General features: G+C 49.2%; 1 protein-coding gene across 3 annotated transcripts in view; it reads left to right on the forward strand.

The window, feature by feature from the left end:
• Nucleotides 1-2,188: 2,188 nt before the first annotated feature.
• Nucleotides 2,189-23,552, forward strand: part of NACC2 (NACC family member 2) — a 50,201-nt gene continuing 28,837 nt past the window's right edge. The window contains exon 1 of one of the 3 annotated variants that reach the window (XM_041406980.1): nt 2,189-2,318. The gene's annotated coding sequence lies outside the window, so the exon portion shown is untranslated. Of the gene's footprint in view, nt 2,319-3,404; nt 3,429-4,099; nt 4,143-23,552 lie in introns of those variants that run through there. The other 2 variants (XM_041406982.1, XM_041406981.1) reach the window with 2 other exon arrangements.

Below are 23,552 nucleotides of genomic sequence, written 5' to 3' on the forward strand. Positions count from 1 at the left end.
AAGAAAATATTTCCGCAGCCCAAGAACACTTTGCAGACATTATGGAAAATGTTGCCTGGTTTGTTTCCTCTACTCACTGAACCAATCTTTCGCATTAAAATCAGCAGAGTAGTAAATAAACATGTTTTCTCTAGCCCCGGAGCCATTCCGAGACATCAAATGGTACTTAAGAAATGTTTCTTTCTCCATCACAGAACGTTTTTAAAACGTCCATGGCTGAAGGGAGGGAGGATGCTCCCGGGCTGGAGCATTAAGGGCTCTGCTGTCTCTCAGAGCTGGGGAGGCCCTGGGCGAGTGGCAGAGCTCGGATCTCCTCTCCTGCTGGAGCACTGCAGGAGGAGCTGGAGATTTCCAGCTCTGCAGCTCCCCGTGGATGAGGCTGGATTTCCCGAGACCCTCGGCGAGGTGCTGGGGGCTCCCAAAGCCCGAATTTTTGAGCGGAGCCAGGGCACGGAGCTGCTCAGCGAGCAGCTGCCCCCCGAGCCGCGTCCCCACGTCCTGTGTGACACGGCTCTGGTGTGGCTGTGGCACTCGGGGAGGGACAGGGGACAGTGCTGGTCACCCCACGGGCGCGCTTTGGGCAGGGAAGTTCTTGCAGGAGGTGTTTGTCATCTTTCACCTTTCCCTGTGCCAGGTGGCTCCAAGCTCTGTCCAGCCTGGCCTGCGACACTTCCAGGAGCATCCCCACCCTCCCAGGGAAGGGTTTCTTCCCAAAATCCCACCTAACCCTGGCCTCTCTCAGCTGGAAGCATTCCCCCTTTCCCTATCACTCCTTCCTGATGTGGAGATGCTCCAGAGAAAAGCGAGGAAGGGGAGCTGGGGTCTCACACGGGAAGGGTTCTCCGGCTGCTCTGCCTCAGAATGCGGCTGGGGACACATTTCTCATGCATCATTTCTAAAAAAAAAAACCCCGAATTTATCTTGAGCAGAAAAGCAAATGTGTTTGTCCTGACCTGACACTGTTTTTTAAAGTGTCAAGTGCTAATGAAATTCCTCAGCCTTGAGCAGTTCTAGGCATTCAATGCTGATTTTTAAAATATGGGGATATTTTGCTGCAGATTTTAAGGCAGCCTCGAAATGATGAATGTTGGTGAGTGTGAGAGGAGAGAAACTTCCAGATCCAAAGAAGTTCTGACATAATCTCGCATGCAAAGCAGACAGCAAGAGGCTCCTGCTTTAAAGAGGTTTTTTGTTACTCCTTTGAAATTCCTTTAGCAGACGTAGGGCCAACGCTGCACACTTTCATCATGCAAATTTGCTGATTTTAATATTTTGGGCTTAGGCAGGCAACAAAGCAAAAGGACTTTTTTAATTTTTTAGGCTGTAGGATGAAATTTGGAATGGAAATGTGCCCACAAGGCTCGAGCAGTCCCACCTCAGATTACTCTGCTTTTTGTGATGCTTGAAAGGCTTTTTCTGCAGGAGGAGGAAAAGGGGCAGCCCTGGAGCTGTGGGTCAGCACGGGGCAACTCCCTGTGACATCAAATCTGGGCTGCAATAAAGACCAAAACTCCAGTGCTGGGGATGGGAGCTCTTTATATAGTGAATAATTAAGGTAATAAATGTAATTATAAATAAAAAGAAAAAAGATATTATCAGGTAAAAAAAAAAGAAATTAAAAGGAAATTAGGAAGGAAATAATGAAATTAATTAAAGAGAAAAATAAAATTAAATAAAATATAAACAGACAAAATAAACGGAATTTAAAAAGTGAAAGGGGAGAAGGAAATTAAAAATACGAACAGCAAAAAATAATATAAAATAAAAGAAAGACTAAAGTGAGATGAAATATTAAGCGACAATAAACTAAAAATAAAACAGACTAAAATAAAGACCAAATAAAATGGACAAAAAATAAAATAAAAACAAAACATAACATTTAAAAACTAGAATGGGATAAAATAGAATAGAATGGAATAGAATAGAATGGAATAGAATAAAATGGAATAGAAGAAAATGGAATAGAAAGTAAAATAAATAAATAAAATAATACTAGAATAGAATAGAATAATATTAGAATAGAAGAATATTAAAATAGAATAGAATAAAATAAAATAATATTAAAATAGAATAGAATAGAATAAAATAATATTAAAATAGAATAAAATAATACTAAAATAGAATAGAATAATATTAAAATAGAATAAAATAAAATAAAATAGGTGCCGGTCCCGCCGGGCCGGTCTGTGCGGCGGCTGCCGGCGCTGCTGGGCGAGGTCAGGGAAAGTCCATGTGAGGAGCGGCTGGAATCACTTCCTGCCGCCGCCCGGCCCCGCCGCGTCAGGCCCAGGGCAGCCTCGGGGGCCGGCGCCCCGCAGGTGAGCGCAGCCCCGGGACCCCCGCCCGACCCCGACCCCGGGCTGGGCTGCGCTGAGGGACGCGCGCATCGCGCCCGCAGCCCCGCGGGGCCCGGGGGTCCCGGCCGGGGAGGGGAAGGGCAGGGGGGGCCTGGCGGGGCTGTACCCCCGTGGCAGGCGGGGTTGGGGGGTTCGGGGGTTGCTGGCGGTCCTGCGGCAAGGCGGGGATTGTTGGGGTGCGCGGGAACCCCCCTCGGGGGGCTGCGGGTTAGGGGGGAATGCAGGCGCGCACTCGGACTTTCGCTCCCAGGGGAGGGAAACGCGGCGAAAAGGGAGAGATTGAAATCCTAAACCCGGCCGAACCCTGCAATTGGGGACCTCCGAGCCGGGGTGGGGGGGCTCAGGGGGGTCCCCCTGGACGGGTGAGCTGAACCCCCACGCAGCGGGGACCCCTGTGCCGGGAGCCGGGCTGGGCTGGGGCAGCGCTCCCTGCCCGCCGCAGCCTGCTGTAGTTCCAGCGCTCAAGGACTTCTCCAAACATCTTCCCTGCCCTAGGAAAACCCAACGCCAGCGGTACATCGCGTGCTGCTCCGCCGGCCCGGCCGACGGCGAAGTGCAGGATCACTTCCAGCCAAGTCTCCATTACCCGCCGGCTCATTAATTTGAATATTCCCTTTTTTTTTTTTTTTTTTTTTTTTTAATTCTTTCCCCTCTCTCCCCCCCTCCTCCTTTCCGGAGGCATTTGCGAAGCTTGTGGGCAGCTTGATGTGCTCGCTGCCTGCCAAGTGTTTGCCTCTCGCCCTGCGTAATTGAGGGGCTGGCGTGCCGGCTCACCTTCTCCGGCTGAAATATTAAACAGCAGGAAAAGCTGGGATCGGTAAACAAACCGGGATGATTGCTGCTGCTGCTGCTGCTGCTCCGTGGGGACACTGCCCCTGGGCTCCTCGGGAGAGCCGGGGCTGCTCCAAACTGCAGCATCCCAGCACGCCTCCCCCCAAATTTCCTGCCAGATTCACAGCCTGCTCTGAAATTCTGAAAGCTTTTAACTGAAAAGAGCAAAGCTGAGCTGTTCCTTAGGAGCTGACTTGCTGTGGCTTGCCCGGCTGAGGACAGTGAGGCTGTGACCCCAAGGTGAGGATGATGGAGGTGATAATGCTTGGATTTGAAGTAAGTGGCAAGTATAAAAAAAAAAGTAAGGGTCTCATTCTCTCCCTCCTGAGAGTAAATGTCCTTCTGTGGCTGTAACTGCTGTGTTTTGAGGTTTTTCCTCCTGCAGAGGCCTTTTAATTAAGGCTTCACTGGGTAAAAGCTGTCGTATTGGGACAGAGGAGGGTGGGGATGGATTTCTGAAACTTAAAATTTGTCAAAAAAAACCCTCCCAAGACGTCTGGAATTACAGAGAATGGAGTAAAGCCAGGCATCAGGGCAAGAGCAGGGGGTCCCACGGGGGCCAGAAATGTGGTCTGTGTGTTGGCTGGGCTGTGGCTGTGCAGGGCAGTGCTCCCAAAACGTTGTCCAGGGCTCCCCAAGGTTTTCCCAGAGCCCCCCTTTGTTCTGAGAGATGGATGCCATTAGCCAGGATGCGTGCGTTGATGCCGGATCACTTTGGAAGTGATATTTTTGGAGCCCTCTGGCAATATAAAAGCTTTTTAGCTCCCCCAGCCATGACTGTGCTTTCCTGAGGGAGCCTGCTGGAGCTGGAGGCAGATTTTGGCTCCTCTTGGCTGGTGCCAGTGACAGGGCAGCATCCCCACGCTCGGGGGGACACGGAGCGTCCTCACTGCTTGTGAGTCCAGGAAAGAAAAATCCCTTCTCCTTGAACTTGAGCCTGGCTGGAGCATCCAGGTGAGTCCCTCTGGGCTGGGCTTTGGCTCAGATCCCAGCTGGAGGTGTCAGGAGGAGCGAGGCCACTTTGCAGCATTGCTGGCCAGGGAAGAAACACCAACAGAGCTCCTGCCAGAGCCTGATCCACCCGGGGAGCTCTGGGCTGGCTTGGGAGAAACCTCCAGACTGTGTTTTCCTGGCTGGGGACACAGCCCAGCTCACCTTGGAATGGAAATGTTTCTTTCAGGCTGTCTTGTGGCACCTGGTCCCTGCTCAGCCTCCTGGAGGGCTGTGGGGTGGGCAGGGATGGGGTCAGAGCTGGCACAGCAGCACTGGGGTGATGTGGATTGGGGACAAACACCCTGGAACAACCCGGGAAAGAGTGCTGGGACTCGGCTCCTGCTTTGCTCTGTGTTTAAAAATACTCAAGCCTGACAAAATGGGGTTAGAAGGAGGGTTCAGCCATGGCTTTGAGTTTTTCCAGGTTTTCTGAGCCAGCAGCTTTTCAGGTGGGGAAATAGGGTGGGATGTGCTGGGCCAAAGGGAGCTGCTCTGAGACAGCTTCAGAGATGCTGAGGAGCAGGGGGGGCTGCACTTGAGTGGCTTTTCCCCCCCTCTTTTCTAACCTTTGAGTTTACTTGAATGTAATGAAAGAAAAAAAAAAAAAACCTAGGCATGCAGCTGTAGGAAATTAAAGGGAATTGTGAGTTCCCTGCCATACCTAATGGCCAGAGCGAGCATCGAGCATCGTATCTTGCTGCAATTAGGCTTCAAATCGAGCTGAGCCTGTGCTTGGCATCCAGAGAGCAGCTTCCCAGCCCATTTATTCCTCATCCAGGGAAGTGGCAGCGGATCCGTGGCCCTCAGCACCCACTGGGATGGGTACACCTACAGGAGGGCGTGTGGGGTTTTTTTATTTTATTAAATCAAGCCTGTAGAGCAATTGAGAAATAGGTGAAGCGTGCTTAAAAGAGGGTGAGGCTGTTGGTTTTCTCTACCTGACTTTATTTGCGGAGTGACAGGAATTTTGACAGGCTTTGTGTCTTTTTTAGCAAATCAAGTGTCATGCCAGGTTTGCCTGTGGATGAGATCATTTGCAAAATATGTTTCCCAGCTTGCTTCAGGCATAATTCATTGTGTCAACTGCAATTGCTCATTTGCTAGGAACTGTGATTCATTAGTGGTTTATTTTTTGTTGGGGTTTTTGGTTTTTTTTTTAAGTTCAACTTGTTTTTAAGCAAATGTTTGGAGGCATTTGAAAAAAAAAATACTTAAATCTTACGTTCTTTGTAGCCACAAATTCTGCTGTGAAGGGAAAACTTGCTAAAATGCTGTGTTCCAGGGGAGGGAGAGGCAATCCCAGGCGAGCTCCCTGGGCAGGATTGCGCTGGGCTTTGTCATGTGGTTACTCCTAAATGGGGACGGAGGTAATAAAAATCAGACTGCTGGGACAGAGGATGGAAGCAGAGTGTGGAGCTTCCTCCTTCTCCTGCTGGGGGTTCTGCCCTGTGAAGGATCCCACAGATCCAGGTTGGGCTGGGCAGGAGGGATGGGGGATGCTGGTGCTGTTGGGACCGTGGTGATGAGAGCAGTTCTTTGATAAGTGTGACCAAGACCCTCTGGAAGCTCCTGGCTGAATGGGATAAAATGAAGATAAATAGCCCTTGGCACAGGTTTTGTGCCGTGTGCGTTCCCCCAGCCGGCGCAGTTTGGCCTCAGGCTTTTCAGAGGTCCTCACGGCAGACTTTTCGCAGAATTTTGCGTGTCAAGTACATTTTTTGGTGTTGCATTTCCTATGAAGACAAGTATTTCAGTGAGTTTTTTTTCCCCCTAGGTGGGTGGATGGGGGGTGGGGAGCAGGAATTGCAGCCACAAACTACCCAGCACTAACAGCCTATGTGGGCTGAATAAATTGATACACTTTTCACCAAAAGATTGAATTTTATTTTTTTTTTTCACAAAACATCCAAGTGATTATGAAATGTACATTTAAGCACAAGTAACTTGACAGCTTGTTTTTTTTTTTTTCCCCCGTGCAACAATTCTCTATAAAACACTCTTAAAATGTTTTAGGTTTTTTGGTTTGTTTTTTTTTTTTGAGTACTTGCGCGTTCTCTCTGTTTTTTAACTGACAAAAGATTTTTACAAGCCATGAAAAAAATTGGGAAAGGGGGAGAGAGAGCACAGGAACGTGGGGAGTCTGCTGACTTGTGGCGCGCCGGCGCCGTGCCCAGGCCCTGCCAGTTTGCTGCGAGCCCAGTGCCAGGAGCCAAGGGCAGCAGAGCGTGAGCACAGGGAGGTGGCTCCATCACAGTGACCATATATAGTCACTGGGATGAGATTAAACCCTTCACCTCCCCGCTGCCATCCCCACGGCCGTGAAGCCATGGCCAGGATCTGTTCATCGTGCTGGAGAAAATCCCTCTCTTTTTCCTCTGCAGCATCTCTCGGGGCTGCTCTGGATGGTCAGGGCTCCTCTGGATGGATGGGCTGGGGGACAGCAGCCAGGTGTTTTTCATCCCGGCGTGTCTGGGGGCTGCATTTCGGCCTGTGCAGGGAGCTGGGGGTTCAGTGGGGCTGAGGTGGAGGTGGGGAAGGGTCCTGCCAGCGCTGGCTCTGCTCCGCGCAGCGTGCCTGCCGTGGTATCCACTGGGAAGCATATGGCAGCCTGGGATATATATATACATTTTGTGTGGGGGGACATGTTTTACATGCCAGTTCTCCCTGTCATAGGACAAACATTTACACTTGGATTATAGGAAGCATTAGGGAAACAGGAGAGAGCATCAGTGCTTGCAGGGAGGCTGTAGGAGGGGCTGGGCAGTGGTGGCAGGGCAAAGGGGTGATAATGTTCTGGCCCTCCTGAGCTTTATGGGGTCGTGCTGCACAGAGGTTTATTGAGGCATCAGTAAAGGGTTGGTGTTTCACGGTGTGCCACGCTGAAGGCAATGGCCAGGTGCCCAAAGGAGATGGGGAGTGAGGGTTTATCCATTTGAAGGTGGATAAAAGGATTTGGTTTCCAAGGGGAGAGGCAGGTGGGGCTTGCTGGGGGACTTCCAATGGGGTGCATGAGCCTGGCTGCCCTGTGGGAGTGCAGACCCCTCCTGGCAGAGGCTCTGCTCCATGGCTGAGATCCTGTGGGATAAAATCCCCACAAGCAGGAGTGACCTCTCTCCATAGGTGCCCCTTCGCTGGAAACCTCCCTCAGCACTGCACCAGCTGCAGAAACCTTAAAAGCTTTAAACCTGAGTAGGATAATGTGCATTTTGGTTGTTCTGTTGTGGCTGGAATCACATCCTCATGGCAGACCTAGGGATTATGATTTCCTAATGGGCATAAGGAGGCTTTGAATCCCTCTGACTGGGTTTTCTCCCTTCTAAGAAGCTCTGATGGACTGGGAAGGAAAACTGTGGTTTTTGCAGCTGGTTTTTGCACCCCTGCAGCTGCAGCCTGGCCTCAGGGCAGGTGACAGAACCATATCTCTCCCTCATTTCTACAAACCAAAATTGTTTAAAACTTCATCTGTCTGCTCCCCAATTATCTGCTCCTTCTGTGCCTCCGTTTATCCATGCTAACATCATCAATACATGCCCATGCTTAATGAAACATTATTGCTTAGGTTTAATTGTCTTCTAATTAAGTAAAATAAAATTTTGCACGGCGGTTGCGGCAGCATCTTTCCTGTCTGGGAATTCTGCTGTGCTTGAGGTGCCTGATGGTGACAGCCACAGCAGTGCCATTCCATGGAGAGGGGCATGGACAGCAGCAGCCTCCTCCCCTGAACTGCTGCTCCTCTGTGTCACCCTGGTTAAATCAGATTAATTGCCAGCCTTTTATTTTTATTTTTTTTTTAATATAAACTGCATTTGGTAAAGCTGCTGGGGTAGTTTTTTGGTGACAGCCACAGCAGTGCCATTCCATGGAGAGGGGCATGGACAGCAGCAGCCTCCTCCCCTGAACCTGCTGCTCCTCTCTGTCACCCTGGTTAAATCAGATAAATTGCCAGCCTTTTTTTTTTTTTTTAAATATAAACTGCATTTGGTAAAGCTGCTGGGGTAGTTTTTTTCATAAAACTTCTAAAGTGATTATGAAATGTACATTTAAGCATAAGAAATTTGACAGGTTGGGGGTTTTTCCCCCCTGAAAGCCACAACGTGGGGTTGTGCTGAGCACCTGGGGAAAGGTGCCCCTGTTCAAAGTCAGGCAAGTGTACATGCAAGTGTAGGGCTGATTTTTTGACTCTTGCCTGAGCACAGTTTCTACTCTTAATGCATCATTAACATGGTTTTCTGCATTTCATTCAGTTCCCATTACAGCACTCAGTTCCGTCTGTTAATTTTGGTATGTTGATATTTTTGTTGTCAGCAGTTTTTTTCTTTCTTTCTTTTTTGAAGCATATAAAAACCATTAGTGTGAAAGAAGATTAAAAAGATACATTACAATTAAAATGTTAATGAAATCGGCATCATACAACTTTTGAAACCATTTAGGCATTAATCTTTCTTGGTCTCATGTCCATTAACTCTGGCGATTCTTATTCCACACTGACCCCTGCTGAGAGAGTCGTGCTATAATTGGATTTTAAGAACTGGGGGGAAGAAAAAGGAGGGAGAGAGAAAAGCCTAGGAAAAAAGGGGAAGTTGGGAAGGTTGCCTTGGCTTTCTGCGTGGTGTCCATGGAAATGAACCCAACAAAACCCAGCCCTGTTGCTCCATCACTGTTCCCCCCAGGTCATGCCTGGGAATGTGGGAATGCCGGGGTCAGGGGCTGGGGCAGAGCCCTGGGGAGCTCCAGGAGCTCCAGGCTGGGCTCCTCCTGGGCTCTGGCTGTCACGGTGACCTTGGGCAGGACACGAGCACCAGACTCTGCTTTGGTTGATCCCAGTGTAACGTGAGCAGGGCCAGAGCAGGATGGTGAGAGGCCTTTTTAAGCCCTGGGAGGAAGGGAATGGGAGAACAGCAAGGAATCATTTGTCATTATTGCTTCAGCTTACCCCAGTTCCTCCAAAATAGTATTTCTGCATTTTATCTGTTTGGGTTTGGTTTTTTGGTTTTTTTTTTTTGTATAAGAGGCTCTTTTTCAGCTTACACAATATTTGAATTGGGACCAGCCCCCCTCCCCAGGCGAAAGAGGAGGATTGACTAATTCACAGGCTGTGTAGTGAATCCAACACCAGGACTTCCTGAGTCACCACACAGCTCCCAGGATCCGAGCCATGGCTGCATCAGGGCCATGGGCTGTGCTCAGCCCCTCCAGCCTCGCCGAGGCTCCAGCCCATCCAGAACACTCTGTGCTGCTCAGTCCCAGCCCTACACCCTCCTGGACACCTTCTCCAGAGCTTTGCCTGTGCTGCCCAAGAATTTTACACCTCCTGTGGGATGTTGGATCTACTGGGAAGGGCAGGTCCTTTAGGGGAAAGCAGTCCTTGCCAGCATGGGGACGGGGGTTTGGGGTTTTTGGGAGGGTGGCTGTGCTGCTGTCCATGATGCACCTCAGGACTGGCTGAGCTGGAAGTCAAGGGATGAGCACATCCCGCCGAGGGAGGAGTGGAGTATCAGCCCAGCTTGTGTTTATGCTGCAAGCACGAATTTTTATTTAGATTTTTTTTTTTTTTTCTTTAAAAAGCAAAAAGCTGAACAGATCCGTGCCAGCCGCAGAGCTGCCGCCTCCCATCCGCTCACAGCATTCCGAGGCGGGCAGGAGAGGAGGGATGGCTGGTGCTGGGCTGGCCAGGGAGCCCAGTGGAGCTGAAACATCTGCAGGGCTGGGGGGAGCAGGAGAACACAGGGCTGGCAGTGGCCTGGGGCTGGGTTCACGCCGTGGGAAGCGAGGCGTGAAGCACAGAGCGTGCCGCTGGCACCGCATCACAGGCACCAGCGCCGGGCACCCCGGCTGGGCAAGGCTTCTTGGAGCTCTGCAGTGCCTCTGCACACACAGCACGGCCTGGGGTTTAATTGTTTTGCTCCCTTTTTATGTGGGTAAAAAAATATATAATAATTTATGGTGGTGTTGTTTTGTTGTCGAGGCGTCGCGTGAATTTATAACCTGAGAGAGTTGGGGATGGGGATCCAAAGTTGTCAAATAATGGCAGGGATGGGGGAGGTCTTGCCGGAGTGGGAGACATCCTTGTGCCAGCTCAGCTGGTCAGATGAGCTGGGGGGATATACCCCAAGGGGTGGTTTGTGCCTTTGGGTGAAACCAGCAGCGTTTGTGCCAGTCAAGTTAAATGACTTTGCCTTGGGGGAAGGGAAGGTTCTAGGCCCAGGAGGAGGGAGCAAGGAAAAGCAACCCTGGACATTCCCAGTGAATTGCCTGGCCCAGCACACAGGTGGGATTTCTAGCAGGGTGAATTTCTGTGCTGCAGGCTGAGTGAGAAGCACACCAGAATCAATATCTCAGTAGTCCAATAAAACCTGTGGGAATTTCATTTCAGCTCATTTCAAGTGATCTAATAACTGGCCTTTCAGATGACTGCTGGCTGTTTGGTTTCTTTGTGCAACTGTAAAAATGTAGATGGAGCCCAGGGTACTTGCAGTGCTTTGGTTGGGCAGAGGGAGCCTCCATCCCAAGGTTTGCTCTGGGGTCAGGCAGTGAGGGCTGGGGTTTGGCTCTGGATGCTTTTCAGATCCACTGATTCTAATTCCAGCTTGCAGCACTGATTTAGTGTCCATCACACCTCTGCAGTCCCTTGGGAGCCAGTGGGAGCTTCAGCAGAGCAGCTGGAGGTACCTGAGCCATGGGGTACCTTCATGAATATTTTTGCAATCAAATTTAGGAAGTTTCCTCATTTACCTTCCCCTTAAGATCCCAAACTGGCTGTTGCTTTGTTCATCAGTGCCTTAGGAGAGGTGTATCCTGCAGTAGTTGCTGACTAATCTGCATTTGGCAAGAGAAATGATGCAGGAGGGAGGACTTAACTCTTTGTAGGGGGACAGGAGGGCAGCACAACTTGGAGGGGGTGGAGGAACCAGGAGAAGCTGCAGCCTGTGTGTGTCTGGTCCAGGCTGTCACCCCAGCACAGCCTGGCAGAGCATTAAGCTTAATTTTTTTGCTGGACCATCATGAAAACCCAGAGAACTCCAGTGGCACACTGGTGATGTCCACAGTGCAAAGTGTTGCAGGTGATTTGAAACAAAGATATTCCAGTGGCTTTTACCACTCTTCTGTAAAGTTCTATAGAGTGACAACCATGATTTCTTCGTTCTTTTTCACACCTCCCAAGTTTTTTTCCCCCTCCAAAATCCTGGAAGCACAGTTCAACTGCAATGTATGTATGAAGCATCAGAGGTGATGCCAAGTGCCAGCCCCAGGAGAGCCGTGCTCCTGCAGCCTCCCCTGGCTGTGCCTGAGGGATTTGTGCTCTTTGGCTGCTTTGGTGTCCACTCCCCGCCCTGCAGCCTGCTCCTGACCTCTCCTGGGTGCCTCAGGAATGTTGTGTGAGACCCAGGGTGCAGCATGAGCAATGGAAATATTTGGTGCAGGCGGTTCCCACAGCCCAGTGCCCGCCCTGGTGCACGTGCCGGCAGCTCTGGTGTTTGCTGGGAGAAGTTTTCCCTCCTGGTGCCCAGGTGGTGGCTGCCCAGGTGACAGCAGGTGGGTTGGGAGCTTAGGAGTTGTGTCTGGTGGTACCACACACCAGTGTGGATGGATATGTCAGTTTGGGGGAAAAAAAGGGGGAGATTTGCTGGCATTTTTTGGAAAAAAACCCAACCTCCCAATGCTTGCAAACCCCTCTGAGGAAGCCTGGGATGAGCTGTAGCAAGGAGCTGCTTTCAAAAGGTATGAAAAGGGGAGATGGGATGGGGTGAAGGATTGTTCTCATGTCCATGTAGTTGGACAAACTCTCCAAGTAACCAAAAGTTCTCGAGGGGAGGAATGATCTCATGGTTCTGGGACGGTTTCATAGCCAGGGCAGTGCTTGAGCTGCCTCAGCGAGCTCAGACTGACACCCCAGAGGCTCTTTTCTCCTTGCCTTGGCTGCTCAGATGTGGTATTTGAATTTTAGCCTTCGTTTTGTAGGTGGGACAAGAACCACCCACCAGGCAGGCTGAATGATGCCCTGTTGTGTGTGTCACAGGCGTGGGTGGCACTGACTGCACGTGCTGCCCGCTGTGCTCCTGGGGCTGCCATGGGCACAGTGGCTCTCTGGGACACACTCTGGTGTTGGCACTGCCCTTGGGAGCACAGCCCACCCCGTGGATCCTGCTCCATGCATCACCCCAGATCTGAGCTACATCATTTGTCTGCTTGGTCCCAAAGTCCTTTCTTTGCTTCCCACTCCTGATTCCACATCCTCCTGTCCCAGGAACCTCCCTCTGCTCCTGGTCGTTCAGGGAAGGTTGGCTGAGGTTTAAACCACTTGCCTGTGGCTGTTAAGTCTTAGTGACATATTAAGTATTTAATATCCAAGTGCATTAGCTGCCCACCCACATCCCCCTTTGCAGATGGGCTGAGGGAAATCGCCCACATCTGACAGGATGCTGCCCAGCAGAGTTGTACAAATGGCTTCCTCCTGGACCTCTGCTTTGATGTTTGGTTCCTGACCTAATTAGCCATGAGTGATGGTGTGAGCAGAGAGCTCGTGGCTGCATCCAGCACCTCGTCCCTCGCAGGGATTTTGGGGACATCCCTCCCTGCTGGAAGGGACACCTGGCCCTGTGGGGTGTCCCAGTCTGAATTGCCAGTGCTCCATCTGTGAGGCAGCTGGGCCAAAGCAGGGGTCACCCAGCTAAACCAGTGTCCCTGCAGCTGGTGGCAGGCAGGGCATGCCCTGCTGCTGTCACCTCAGCCTGGTGGCAGTGTCAGATGGGAGAACCCACCTGAACAGCCACGTCTGATGGTGTCACAGCTTCATTTCTGGGCCCTTGCTTAACCCCTGCAGCACATCACAGGCTCTTGTGAAATGTAATGTGCTGGAGCAGCAGCACAGGAAAAAGCTCTGCCTTCTGTGAAGCCAGACTGTTGCAGAGTAATTTGTTTTGTAAGATTTTGAAAGGCAGTGTTGCAATCTGTAACAGTAGAATAGTGGGAAGATGGTCAGGTGGTTCTTGGGACTTCAACAGACAGATTTCATGTCTGTGTGTTTTTGCAACACCTTTCTATAAAGGGAAACATAATTTAAAATATGATTACTTAGTGTTGTAACAGTCTTCTCAAACGTTTTTGCATTATGCAGAGATCATTATCAGAGGCTGATATTAACTTGCAAAGAATATTATGCAAATCATTCTCCTGTTCTTCTAAAAAGAAATTTCCTTCATAATGCAAAGCGTGACAAAAAAAATTGTGCAGAGGCTTTTGGCAAAATTACATTCAGAAGATGTAACAGTTTTTCTGCTTACTAGCACAATCCGTTTCTGCCTTTTGACTGGATTTGCTCAACTCAAGCTGATAAAGGCTGAATTTTAAAAGCAGGCTGGGGCTGGGGGGAGTGTGTGGTACCTCGTGGGTTCAGGGATGGTCAGGGAGGGTTTTTGTGCTTGGATTGTTGTTTCCAATCCACCCTGATGGCGATGACAGCCTCTGATATTCTCAGCTGTGTGGTGCTCTCTGAAATTACGTGGTGGTGCCTGGTGTTCCGTGGGGTGGGGATGCTCCTGGGCACGAGCAGCAGTTCCAAGGAACAGGGCTGGGATGGATTCCACAGGGACAGACTCCCCCGGTGTCCAGTGCCACCAGTTTCAGCCCCTGGGTCGCTGGGACCAGTCAGACCAGCCTGGAGGGGGGCACTGTGAGACCCCAGACACCAGGGGTGGGATGGGTGGTCCTGCCTCTCACTGAGGCTGGAAAAAACCTCTGGGATCATCGAGTCCATCCTGTGCCCCATCCCCACCTTGTCCCCAGCCCAGAGTGCCAGCTCCAGGAATTCCTGGGACACCTCCAGGGGTGGGCACTCCCTGGGCAGTGCCTGGCCACCCTTTCCATGCAGAAATTCCTGCTGATGTCCCAGCTGAACCTCCCCTGGCACAGCCTGAGGCTGTTCCCTCTCTCCTGTCCCTGTTCCCTGGGAGCAGAGCCCACCCTGCCCTGGCTGCTCCCTCCTGTCAGGAGTTGTGGAGGGCAATGAGATCTTCCCTGAGCCTCCTTTTCCCAGCCTTGGCATCTCCCTTGTGTTTCTCCAAGCATCAGCACGTTCCTGGAGGTAATCCTGGCCCAGCTGAAGCCATTGAGGATTTTGCCACTGACTTCATCCCTCCTGTTTGTATTTTTGTGTGTGTGTTACAAGCTGGCTGTATCAGTTCAGAGCTGCCCCTTTCTCACACAGAAACCAGGTTGGGCAGAAATCGAGCGGATTGTTTTAGAGATATTGGCTGTTCTGCTCTTCTTATGGATTGATTGACAAAAATAGAGCCTGATAAATATTGTAAATGACTAAAATACTTGCAAGCTGTGCATCACAGTCAGCCTTGGAGAGGCTATTTTGCTGCAGAACCCCGTTTTCCAGGCACTTAACACCATTTTGAGAAAACGAGGTCCCGATTTCTCAATACAAATGTGATTGAGAAAAGTCAGTAATATTCAGACATGTAGATTGAATTACAGCAGCAGGGAGAGTTTTCACTAACAGGGGAAATTTTCAGGCTCTCTTTTTGTGTCTGGTTAGATAACTCAATATTTAAAAATCAACCCAAATTAGATAAACAAGCTGGAAGTCATAGTTAGCATTCGTCAAGCAACTTAGGCTGGATGTTCTGGCACTGCCTGACTCCACCTCTAGCTGCAGGGTTTCCCTGTTGTGAACGGGTGAATTCTAATCCTTGTTTATTCCCTGCTGCAGAGAAATGGATTTATCCGGAGTTTTCTGCCTTGAAAAGGAGCCCTGGGTGCAGGGGGTTGGGGCGGGTGTGATGTGCCATGTGAATTCCTCCCTTCACACCTTCCACCAACACCAAATCCTTGATTTCCGTGACACTGGGAACTTCTAACACCCCGAAAGTGGCCCCAGGGTGTGGTTGTGACCTGAAAATCAGGGTAGTGAGGGGTTACATCAGCTGGCTCTGCTTCCCTGGCATCTCCTGGGGTCAGGATGGGAGCTGCTGGGGAACCCTGCTGGACCCCACTGCGTGGATTACAGGCAAAATCTAACTTTTTTGTGTTTTAAACATTGCAAGGAAGGCTGAATCAAAGTAGGGAGGTGTTTTATTCTGAGCAGCGTGGCGGAAAGGAATCTTTTTATCTTCTGGGTTTCTTTGTTTCCGGAATGTTTTGTAGCACGGACTTGTAGCAGAGCGGTGTTAAGCACATTCCTGCAAATCTCTTTCTGGTAGCCTCTGGAAAAGGGTGATGCTACCAAAGTCAAATCAAATATTTAGCTCTAAACTTTTTTTTTTTTTTCTCTCTTCAAAGGATGACTCTTTATGACTATTTTTGTTTTGTTTTGTTGTATTTCTTAGAAGAGCATTTGCAGTTTTCATCGAGCTCCTTCCAGGAGAAGCTGTGGCTGCCCCTGGAGCCCTGGAAGTGTCCAAGGCCAGGTTGGACAGGACTTGGAGCAGCCTGGGACAGTGGGAGGTGTCCCTGCCATGGCAGGGGTGGCACTGGATGGGCTTTGATGTCCCTTCCAACCCAAATTACTCCAGGATTCTGTGATTCCCTTTGTTTTTCCCCTTTTCCCAGTTAACCTCATTTTAGGCTGCGAGCACCAGCAGTGGCTTTTACCCTCTGCTGCCCTTCTGCAGGTTTTCCATCCCCACCTGCCTCACTCCAGCCGTGCTCTTACCACCAGGCATTAACCAAACCAAAGCTGAGGCCAGCGTGATCATCCCCTGCCTCAGTCTGCTGCAGGGAAACTCTTCCCAACAGAGTGAAAATTGCAAGTGGTTATGGAAATTATGGGGCAGGGAAGAAATAGCATTCCAGCCTGGTTTAATTTGGGAGTGGATGTCCTGGAAATAAGGAATAGCAATGCATAGCACAGGTTGTTCTAACGTGGATGTCGGGCTCGCCCTTGTGTGAGTGTGATGCTGCCTCACGATGTGGGAGCAGATATTATAACCTTGGAAGAATCTTGTAGGACATAAAAGTTTTAATTAAAAATCCGGCTTGGTTGAGGGTATTTTGGTTTAGTATGAATGTCTTCATTTCTTTTGAAAAAAGAATTAAATGAAACCCTTAGTATTCCTCTTTTTTTTTTTTTTTTTGATTCCTGCATATTTATTCTTGAAGTTGAAGCATTAGAAAATAATTGAGTAAAACAAAATCCACAAGGCTTCAAATTACCTCTAGCTTAATGTTTTATTTAAAAGGTTTGCTAACTGACATTCTTTATAATGAATTAGGTCACGCGGCTCCGAGGAGTGTTGTCGGTTTTCTTTTTTACATTTAAATTTGAGGCTGCTTCCCTTGAAACTTGGGCTCTGCTGCCAGAGCCGTGCTCGGCTGTGACTCCCCAGCTCAGGGAACCTCACTCTAATTATTCTCAATCACACCAGTGCAAATGAATATATCCATGTTTGGAGGATCGAAGCGGTGTTGTCATGGCAATCTCCGTAAGGTCATGAGAAACTCATGGATATTGTTCAGTGCCTCTCCTGGGAGCCCGCTCCTGCCTTTGCAGGAGTTTGGGGGGTTTGGGGAAGAACTTCGAGGCAGGATCTTGTTGGGATCCTGCTGGATAGGATCCCAGCAAGAAGGAAGGATTGGAAGGATTGAAGGTTCCTGCTGGGGAAGGATTTGGGGGTTCAGGTGAGGGTGGTGGAGGGCTCGTGGCTCACTGCTCATCCTCCTCTGGGTGCCACATCGTGAGTCAGGATGGGATCAGCCTCGTTCTGGAATGTTCTGGGATCCTCCTGAATCCCAGAAGGACCTTGGGTTGGTGTTGGTTAGTGGGGCTCATTGTGCTGGGGTGAGCTTTGGGTTTTGTTGGGAGAGCTTCACTTGTATGGAACTTAAAAAAAACAAAACCAAAAAAACGAAAAACCAAACCCCAAATAATAACAAGCTCCAAAACAACAACAAAATACCCAACTTTGTTTTTCTTTAAGGCCACGTTGGGTGGAGCGACCTGGTCTAGTGGAAGGTTCCCTGTCCATGGCAAGTCTGATGATTTTACAAATATCTGGTGTGGAAGAAAAAGGGATTCACTGAAACTGGAATTCACTAAAATTGGAATCCACTAAAATTGGTGTTTTGCAAGTCTTGGTTGAGGCGATCCGTGTAGTTGTGGTTTTATGGTTTTGTATTTCTAAATTCTTTTTGTTTAAAAAAAAAAAAAAAAAAAAAAAAAGGAAAACGTAACCAAAAAAATTTTATGATAAAGAGCCATCGAAACATTTTAATCTGCAATAAATCCATGTTAAAACTGTAATTATTTTGCTAACCTAAGACATAGATACATATATGTATATAAATATATATATATATATATATATATACATACATACAAACCTCTATCTCTTTGAGCTTTCAGACAGCTTTAGCACGTCCCTCTGCCAGTTTTTTTGGTGCAGGTGGCTTGGGCTGAAAGATCTGACATTATTTGATGATTGATACCAATACTCTACAAAAAAACCCCAAAAACTAAAGGAAAATCTTGCACTTTGCTGGCTACAGAGGAGCCGTGGCTGTGCCCGCAGGGTGTCAGGTGAGTCTCTTGCATTATTTGTGTTATCTGCACTTAATTGCTTCTGGTTGCTGAGTCTTTGGAGATGTTGAGCCTCTCTGATCTTGTCCTCTCACACCCAACGTGTTCTCATGCAGCAGGGGAAGAAAACAGGTTTTCACAGGGTTTTCAGCTGGCAGGTGTGCCCTGTTGGCACCTCCCTGCAAGGCCTGGCTTGCAGAGCCCCTGCCCTGCCCTGTCCACACAGGGCACCCCGGGCTGGCACCTCTGCCCTGCCACTGCTCTGCCCACCGTGGGGCTGTTTTGGCCTGACTTTCTCTAGAGCTTGGCACACAGGTTGGATTAAGGGGCTTTGAATTGGAATTTTAGGTTGGCAGAGCCGAAGCGTTGAGATGAGTTGGTGTTGAAACGCTCAACAAAGCACTAAGCAAGTGGAATTTACAATTAAAGACCTGTTTGGATTTAAAAATCATTTCAGTTGACCTTCTGGCCCCCTGGCTTTCTCATTTGCTGTGGGAATATCCATTAACACTTCCAGGGCTCCTGGACTTGCCAAAAAAGCCTCTGAGCAACTTACTCTGTCCACTCTGCCTTGCCTATCCAACACCTGGAGGAATGGCCAGTGAGCTGTGAGGGGAAAAAAACGTGTCTGATGAGGTTAAAAAAGGCACAGGGGAGCCTTTAATGCTGGGGAAACAATTAACTGCAGCTTCTGCAGTATTTAACAGGGCTTCAAACCCCTCTGATTATCCCTGGCGTTGGCTTTTGTCGATCGTTGGGTTGGCTAACATGTCCCTTTCAGCTTTGGTGACAATAAAATGTGAGTAAGCAGAAAACTCAAATTTCTGAACGATGGCTCGTGGCAATTTCCTAATTTCCTGAGTGAGCACAGGCTTCTTGGAGTTTCATTCCTGTGCCAGAAAGACTATTTGCTCATACAAAGTTCTTCATTGTAATAGGAAAAAATCAATTTGATTACTTTCATGTCAGCATGCATGTCTAATGGCTTAGAAGTTATTGCAGCCATAAAATATACAGTATCATTTCTCTCTCACTCTGAAATTTGACAGGATTAATATAGTCAGCATGAAATCTTAGTCATAAAGTCGACCATAAGTGATGGTAAAATTAGCTGCTGAAATCGTCTGCTTATGGAAAGCATCTTCTGTTGTTCCTTCAGGGAAAAAATACCGAGGGGCTGGCTGTGTGGATGGGAAGGAAGTGTTTGCTCTGATGGCAAGATGTCCATTTTATTTCATCTTCCTGGATCTGTGGTGTCCCAAGTGTGGCTTCAGCACCCGTTCATGGCTGCTGGTGCTGCTGGTGGGGCTGGGCTTTGTGTCCAGCACAGCCCTGCAGGTCATGCCCTGTGTGAGCCACCGTGGAGCTCCCTGGAGCCTGCAGAGCACCATCCCCTGCAGGGGCTGGGTTTTGGGTTGGAAATCAAGGCTTGAGGTGTGTCCAAGGGCAGGCTGGAGTGTGCTGCTCTGATTTATCTCGTGCAGAACGAACCCTGTGGTGGTTTAAAGCTGTTTTTTTCCCCTTGGGGCAGTGAGGTTGGAGGGAGGAGAGGTGCAGGGGAGGTGGGTCTCACCCATGGAATTGAGTGGATGCTCTTCCTCCTGGTGCTGCCTGCTGCCACCTTTTTGGTCACCTGCTGTTCTGAATCCATGGTCCCCTTGGGAAGTGGCTGGGCACCTTCAGGGGGGCACAAACGGGAGCTTTGAGCTGAGATTGAGAAAGCTCTGCCTTTCTCAATCTCAAATTCTGAAGTAGAGTTTCCTTCTGCCTGGCTGCCCTGGGAGGCACAGCAGCCTCTCCATCCTGCTCACCCTCCTCCAAACCTGCCCTTGGAAGTGGAGAGGAAGTGCTGGCTTAGGCAAGTGTGTGATCCTGCCCCAGCCCAGCCTCTGAGCTCCTTCTTAATGGTTCTGTTTCATGATGTCTCATTTCAGCTGCATTGGGTAAGGTGCCTGTGCTGCCTTTTCTGCTTATGAAGCTGATTAAGAAAGAATTAAGGAGCTTGGTATCTTTAATAGCAATGAGCTGCTATCTTTAATATCAGCTTTAAAATTAAACCAAGGGAAGGCATCATCCTGGTTATGGACATTAATTGCCCATTCCAGAAGGTCCCAGAGCTGGGTTTTCTTGCCAGCATTTGGCCACTTTGGCTTTGCAAGGGGAAATTTCTCCTGTTCCTTGAGCAAACACACAAAGTTTTACTCCTCTGGGGGGAATCAGGGGTCCCTCACGTTGCAGCAGGATGTTCCAGCTTGGCTGGGAGCTGTGTCCTGCTGCTTTCCCAAGTCCTGCCTGCCTTGGCAGCCCGTGGTGAAAAGTTAATATCTGGTCATTGCTTTTGGCTGCATCTCCAAGGCAACTTCATTCATAGGCAGCTGGGGTTGATTCCATCCAGACATGCCTGGGTGACCAGCTCCAGCTCCTGTTACATCCCACAGGAGCTGTTAACTCCTTCAGCCCAGGTAGGGAGTCAGCAGGGAATGGGCACAGAGCAGGTGGATGCCATGAACTCCCAGCAAATCTGACCTGCTCTGTTTGGTTTCCTTCCCAGAGCCTTTTTCAGTGTGAAGAGAGCAAAGAGCTCAGCACTGTTTAAGATCCTTCTCAGTGCAGAAAAGTCTCAGACTAAGTTTGTTTCTCCTGGAATTAGTATGCTTCATTATCCTCTGGTTTGGGCAGAACGTTGCCTTTGGGATCTGCACTTACTGCAGAATTTCACTGGGGAAAAGGAGCTTGGCTGCTCTCTGCAACACGCTCTGAAACACAGGGAAAATGGAACTTTTTTTTGAGGATTTTCCTCCAAGGGGTGGGTGATGAGGTGAGACCACCATGTTCCCAGGTGTGTTCTGGATCCAGGAGCCTGTGGGATGGAGGTGTCCAGGTTAAACATGGACATGTCCTGGTCCCTCACTGCTGTGCCTATTTCTGGGTGAGTTCTCCAGATCCACATTTACAGCCTCCAGAGACTGCTTCAATTCTCACCAAAAGATGTAGGAAGGAGGAAAAGGAGCCAAACTCTGGGCTTTTTGCTGTTTGTTTCTCTCACAGCAATGCAGTGAGGTGCTGTTCCAGGAGATGATGATTTGTCCTTAAAATCCACAGCACTGGCTGGGATGGATCCTGAAGCAGCAGTCCCAGGAAAGCATCCATCTCCTGGGAGGAATGAGGCTGGGAGAGGGGCAGAACACATCCAGCTCAAACCAGCACCAAGCAAAGCTTGGCTTGAACTGGCTGAGCATTGTAAAACCATTGAATGGTTTGGTTTGGAAGAGACCTTAAAGCCTGTTTTGTTCCAACCCTGTTCCAAGGGCAGGGAACCTTCCACTGGAGCAGGGTGCTGGGCTGTTTCCTCTTCCATTGAGATTTCAGTCCATGCTCCATCCCTGGGTGTCTGGTGCTCCTTGGAGGCCCTGGAGGTGATTTGGCAGGAGAGGACAGGCAGGAAAAGCTCCCTGGGTTTCACTGGACACATCCCTGCAGCCCAGGTGGGGCAGCCCAGCAGGGATCAAGGTCAGGCTGGCTCTGGGGACAGCTGAGATACACAAACCTGACACCCTGTTAATTCTTTAATGCATTTTGGGAGATGTGTTACGCTCAGGCAGAGAATGGGACACTCTGGGAATGTGAAGGTGCTGGGACTCAGGGCAGGGTGGTGCCTGTGGAAGAATTCATTAGCCATGGCACAGATGATCCCAAGGACCTGGGGGTGCAGCCTGGCTCCCCTAAAACCCAGCCAACCTCCCTGCTCCAGCTGCTGCTCTCCCTTCCCAGGGAGGAAAACCTGCTCTTGGACTCTGATGGAGCTGCTATAACTCTCAAATTTTAATAATAGATTACCATTAGTACCAGCCTTATATAATGCACAGCTCATTATTGCTTACTCAGAATAATTTTGCAGCCTCCTTATAGAACCTTGGAACTTTATTTGCTGAGTATAAAATATGCAGAAATGCATGAATAGTTTTAAGACTTGGTACCCTAAACTAATACAGTGTGCTGCTTTTTTTTTTCCCTGCACCATGATTGAAGTCAAATTAACATATTTACCTTCAGTGCTCCCAGGAGTAGCATTAAAAAATTCAAGAGGTGATTCAGAATAGTCTCCAATTTACTGTGTTTAAAGCTGGATTTCATTTCTCAGTAAAACCATGCAAACACTTGACTCAGTTTCAGCTTTCCAGCCTCTTTGCTCCCCGTGTGGGTCCTCGGACTTACCAACAGATGGGAGCAATATTATTACCACTGCGTTCCCAAAAGGAAGCTTTTTATTTTATTTTATTGGTTTTTCAGGGTGGTGGAGAAAGCAGGGGCAGAGAGTAAGGGAGGAAATGAGTTTTAACAAATGGCACAGAAGCTGTTTCAGTCTGGAGTAAGGAGAAGGATGCTGTGTGGTTTCTGTCTTTCCTAGGGCAAATCACGGAGCCTGATTTTGGCTCTGTGTTCCCATTTTCCCAGGAAAAAAAGCTATGTAAAGGCCAGGGTAGGAAATGGAAACTGTTGCTTCATTGCCCAGTAGTTTGTTTATTCTTACAAATGACTCCTGTGCCATCCTGCTGTGCTTTGATTTGTCCCTACAGCTGTAGGACGGAGCTCCTGTAGCTCCAAGGATTTCAGACCCCACAACAGTGGGATTCAGGGATGCAAATCCTGCTCCAAAGCCCCCAGGCTGCCCCACCACCAGCTCTGTCTTTAAAACATGGAAGTGCTGCAGGAAAACCTTTGACCTGAACACTTTTCCTGCCCCAGGGAATAAATATTGCAGGGAGAGGGTCTGTGAGAGGAGGCTGGGTCTGGTCAGTACCCTCTGAGCAGTGCAAATCTGCACTAGAGATACTGCAGTGGGATTTTTCCATGCCTGCTGCTAGATTAGGAAGTAGTTTCAGCAGATGTTGTTTCCTAAGAAAATGGGTTAATGCTTGGTGGTTAGAATGGTGTGGCAAAAAAGCTTATTTGTGTGAGGTTTTGGCTAATTGCCTTGCAAGAGTTACAGAGCGTTGCAGCAAATTTCCTGGATTTCGCAATCGCCACGGCTCTGGTTTAACTGGCCAGAAAGATTTGCAAAAATACACAAATAAATGGAAATATAGAGGCAAAAATCACTGTCTGGCTTGCTGCAAAAAGCTGGAGGGCCTTTTGAAGAGGTCTCAAGGTATGAGCAGGTGGGACTGAGTGGATCTGGGGGTTTTATAGAATTCCAGAATGATTTTTTTTCAAAGGGACCTTAAAGCTCATCCTATTCCATCCCCTGCCATGGACAGGGGCACTTTTCACTGTCCTAGGTTGCTCCAGGCCCTGTCCAGCCTGGCCTTGGACACTTGCAGGGATGGGACAGGACTGCTGCCCACTGCTGGCTCATGGGACTGGTCCCAGCGCACTGATGGAACTGGGAGCTGCTCTGAGCTGGGATCACAGGGAGGAGTTTCCATCTGGAGACAGGGATTTAGTAAATTGGGCCAGGAAAATGCAAATCAAGTGTTGCTGTTTCTAAAGGCATCACCACGAAAAGACTTTTAGTGCATCAAAAAGCACCACAGTGCTGAACTTGTGGGGCTGGGAGGGACCTGGGGGCTCTCCTGGGAGCCTTGGGCTGCTCCAGGGAAGGGTGGCCACTCCTGCCATCCTGTGCCATGGATAAATCTCTGTCTGGGCCAGAATTCCCAGAGCCACGTGCCAGAACAGCCCTGGGCAGGGGGCTTGGGCATGGGCCAGCACTGCATCCCCTAGTGCTGCTCAAATCACTGATTCAGTCCTGTCTGAGCAGCAGCCTAAACCAGGAATAAATGGACTTGGCTCCAAAACTTAGCACTTAAATATTTTCCCAGGCAGGAGGAAAAAAAAACCCCACCAAC

Source organism: Onychostruthus taczanowskii, unplaced genomic scaffold (assembly GCF_017590055.1).
Source record: "Onychostruthus taczanowskii isolate IOZ18803 unplaced genomic scaffold, ASM1759005v1 scaffold25, whole genome shotgun sequence".
Taxonomy (NCBI): Eukaryota; Metazoa; Chordata; class Aves; order Passeriformes; family Passeridae; genus Onychostruthus; species Onychostruthus taczanowskii.